The sequence below is a fragment of the Plutella xylostella genome, chromosome 19 (assembly GCF_932276165.1).
Source record: "Plutella xylostella chromosome 19, ilPluXylo3.1, whole genome shotgun sequence".
Lineage (NCBI taxonomy): Eukaryota > Metazoa > Arthropoda > Insecta > Lepidoptera > Plutellidae > Plutella > Plutella xylostella.
Genome location: NC_063999.1, coordinates 10,534,040 through 10,538,218, shown reverse-complemented (window position 1 = coordinate 10,538,218; position 4,179 = coordinate 10,534,040). Strand labels below are relative to the sequence as shown.

The 4,179-nt window shown below is 42.8% G+C and overlaps 1 long non-coding RNA gene across 1 annotated transcript; it reads left to right on the top strand.

The window, feature by feature from the left end:
- Positions 1-208: 208 nt before the first annotated feature.
- On the top strand, positions 209-2,604 carry LOC125490026. Its single transcript, XR_007267399.1, has 3 exons — positions 209-565; positions 686-752; positions 998-2,604. It is a non-coding gene; the product is annotated as an uncharacterized LOC125490026 (long non-coding RNA).
- Positions 2,605-4,179: the final 1,575 nt, after the last annotated feature.

Below are 4,179 nucleotides of genomic sequence, written 5' to 3'. Positions count from 1 at the left end.
TTTATATAAAATAGTGTAACACCATTATTTTTGTAACTTAACATTTCGTTTATTGTTTACAATAAACATTCTATTTGTTGTTTACTTTGTTAGTCTTGTCAAGTATCAGCTGTCAAATTCGACACACAGGATATAGTTGTTTTCTGTGGTCTTTTGAAAAACTCGTGCTAGATTGTCATCGGACAGTGGTCAGTGGCGATATGACGCTCAGAACAATGATGGTGTTGACTGGCCACAGAGTAGTTTTGTGAGCTGGACCCGACGACGAGCTGGCATCCCCGGTGACGGTTTTTTTTCGGAACTGGCAAGGAGGCGAGCCATTCTCTGTCAGAACGTCTCGAGTAAATGTGTGGTTAGATTTTTCTTCCCGGTCCGCGTGGCACAGGCCGTATTGGTACCAAGTTCCTTGCTTCATATTTCCTGGTGAGTATTTCGATCGTGGGTTCAGGTTATCTGATTGGTCTACGAGATAGATTCTGACTAAGTTGTTTCTTTGCAGTTACCAGATACGTGCCACAGACACCCACGCAGCATCACACCATGTGTACCTAACTAGAATTGCCGAGTGAGTAAACTAGCATTTCGTTGTTATTCGATTTCCGATGACTTTGGATTTCGAAAGCCATCTGCCTTGTCTTCATTTCTACACGTAGCAACGTCTAACTCTCGCGTATTTCTTTCACAGCAATTTCAATCCTGCCCGGTGAAGCGTGCGATTGCCAGACGCGTGTCACCTGACCCCAACCTCCAAGGTAAGCGCCATGACCTTCCACGTGTCAATTAGGTTATTTTGCAAGTGTCACGTTTAAACAGCAAAGCTACCGCCTTTGAGACAAGCTCTAACCTTCCCATAATTGTTTGATTAGTGATTGACCGTAGGTTTTAGGTTAGAAATACCCAGGGGCCATTCAAGACACGTCACTTGAGACATGTTAGCTAGGCCTTCGCTGTCCTTACCGACCCATCCTTGACCCAAGGCTGTTTCTCGCGATTCCAGAAGGTGTCGTTGGTGACCAGAGCCGTCAGCGAGCCACGAGCCGTCCGGAGCTCCTGTCCTGGCCCCGTCCAGCAGTCCAGGTTGGCCGTTGTATGTTCGTTGAGCGGATACTGAGGAATTTTCTTAGGATTTCCATTTATCTTCAGCGGCATCAGCCTTCTAACGCCGCTGCTGAATGTAGGATTGCAAAGGCAGAACCCGGGTGGACTCTAGCGGGTTAAAACCCTTATTTTATTTTATTTTTACTTCGTAGGGAGCCCCGTTAGAACGGGCGGTAGTATCTAAATCGCACTTTGAACCTTTTGTAGGCGCTAGGCTATCAACGTCCTTCGGTTACGGGGCCTTAACGTTAAACTGCTATCCCATTGAAGTAATATAGAAGTTTCTCTGGGGTTAATACCATCTTTCTATCCCTGTGGCGTGAAACACAGGGGCAGAACCTTTGGTTTCCCCACTATAATGTAATTTCCTTGCAATACCTTGTATACTTCAACCCTACAATTCTAAGAACTTAATCAGTGGTCTCATTTAAGTAGCATCTAAGTTTTCTTGTGGCTAACCCCATCTTTCTACCCAGTGGCGTGAAACACTGGTGGAAATATTGGGTTATCCACCCCTAATATATATAACTCTTAGAATTTCATCAAGAGACACATTTTAGGCCTATTTTAATTAGAAAATATTGTGTGAGGCGGGATGTTGATAAATAAATATTAATAATTGTACAACATTCTGATATTTTTATTTCCAACCTCGTTGTCATTTCGACACCCACTACACAGTGGAAAATAGGCTTACATTTGGCGCCCGAGCAGAGTTTAATCCGTTAGCTTATAGTCTAATCTATCGCTTAGACAGGCCTGAGTCCACCCGGGGGGGGTAATTAGAAATTAATTAGTCTTATAATTTCTTGTGTGTGTTTTGCGTGTGTCATCGTGACGTGCTGACAGAGAATCACTGCAGAAGGTTTCCTTTTTTTTAATTTATTAACTTAATAAGGCTATATTTTTTGTGTGGATATTGTGTTAAAAATTTTAACCTCTTATTTCAGACATTTTATTTTATTGACTTAACATGCCTTTTTTTTTGTTGAGATTGCGTTAAATTTGTATAACCTCTTATTCCAAACGTTATTCAAAGGAAAACCTTCTGCTGGAATTTTATTTAGTTAATTATTGAACAATTAAATATTGAACAGTTGGTGATTGTTTTTAAACAATTTTGCTGAGACAGTGTTATTGTCTGTTAAACTTAAACACTCAACTTTTAATAATTACAGTTTTGTTTTATAAATTTTTTATAAAAATAACCAAATTTTTTTACAAGGTCAACCTTTTATGAGTTAATATATTGTTTTACACATCATTTAACGGTCAGTTATAACTTAACTTTACTTAAGTTTAATATTGTACCTGGACTTACTGAAACATACTTTAAGGAGGAAGCATTTATTTTGAAGATATTGTTATCTATTGTTCTGCTTTTACATTGAACGTTGCGTGTTTTACATAACCATTTAACTGTCAGTTATAACTTAACTTTACTTAAGTTTAATATTGTACTTAGACTTACTGAAACACACTTTAATGGGAAAGCATTTATTTTTATATTGGTGTTTATTGTTCGACCTTCACATTCAACGTTGATACAGCCTGGGGTCACAAATTGATTCGAAAGTGTGCTACCTTAGGGATTAGATCCATATTGTTGTAACATCATGGGGGAACGTCCGATATGTTTCAACCTTTTATTAAAAGATGAATTGACATACGAGGCCACAGTCCGAGGTGTCAAACCTGAGGCCACTGCAGACCAATTAAGATTACAATTAACAGAATTAGCTGCGCGGATGCCTTCGGACGAGGTTATCTACTTTGAGGGAGATGTTACATCAGAGTTAGAAAAAGTTAAAAACAAACTTAAAGACTTACAGAGCTCACTTTCAAAACCAAATTTGCAGTTAAAACACATCAAGCGTTGCCAATCCTTAGCAAACCATTTATATCACCGCTTAGGTCGTATAAATGCCGTCAGTAAGGAGGAGACTTGTATGCTCGGGGACTTTCTCCTACAACTCGAATCTAGGGACAGCGAACTGAGGTACATTTCTAAAGCTTATCAGGAGCAGGGAAAGAAACAGGATATCCCTGTCGTAGGGTGTATAGAGCCATGTCCTAAGGTGGACCACACACAGATCCAAAAACTGAACCTTGTCTTTAACGGCAGTGATAGTGTACAGGCATTCGTGCAGCGACTGGAGGAGCTTTGCTTTTCTCGAGGTATCTCTGAGGTGACGTTATTTAATTCCGTCGCAGAAATTTTTAGCGGTGACGCCTTGTTTTGGTTTCGGGGTGTCAAGGAGGAGGTCTCGAGTTGGAAAGAGGTTAAGGCTCGTTTGTATGAAGAGTTCCTGCCATTCGATTATAATCGGCGTTTATTACAGGAGGTGCGGTCGCGGACACAAGGTGCTGAAGAATCCATCATAAAGTACTTAAGCACAATGCGGAATTATTTTTCTAGGCTCAGCGTGCCGTTACCGGAGTCAGAGCAGCTGGAGATAGTACGAGGTAACCTTAGACCGTTTTACACGAGTCAGCTTGCTCTCACAAACGTCGGGAACTGGAACGAGCTGAAGGAACGCTGTAGGCAGCTGGAGTACGCCAAATACCGAGCAGACTCTTTTGCGGAGCCGCCCCGAGTTTCTGCGAATTCGGTAGCGCCGGACTTAGCCTATCAGGCTAGGAACCGACTTTCGGTTAACGCCGTAGACACCGAGGTGGACTTATTTTGCGTTCGTTGCAGGGTTCTTGGACATGGCCTGTGGCAATGTGGTGCACCACCCACCCAATTGTGTTACTCTTGTGGATTAAAGGGTGCCACCTTGAATACGTGTCCACGGTGTGGTCCGTCAGTCGCTGAGCCTCCGAAACCACAACAGAAACCAGATTCTGCTGGACCAACCGTTGCTGGGGTAAGCGTGAACAACGAGCAGCCTGGAACCAAATCCTCCGGCAGTAGTAGTCGTCGTCGTCGCCGTCGCCGCCGCCGCCGTCGCCGCCGCTGTGAAGAGGCAGGTGATGGAGACGCGGACAGTGGCTTGCGACCTTATTTAGATGTCGCGATTTACCACCATCGTTGCAGAGGGTTGTTGGATTCGGGTTCTACAGTTTCGGTCATTGGCG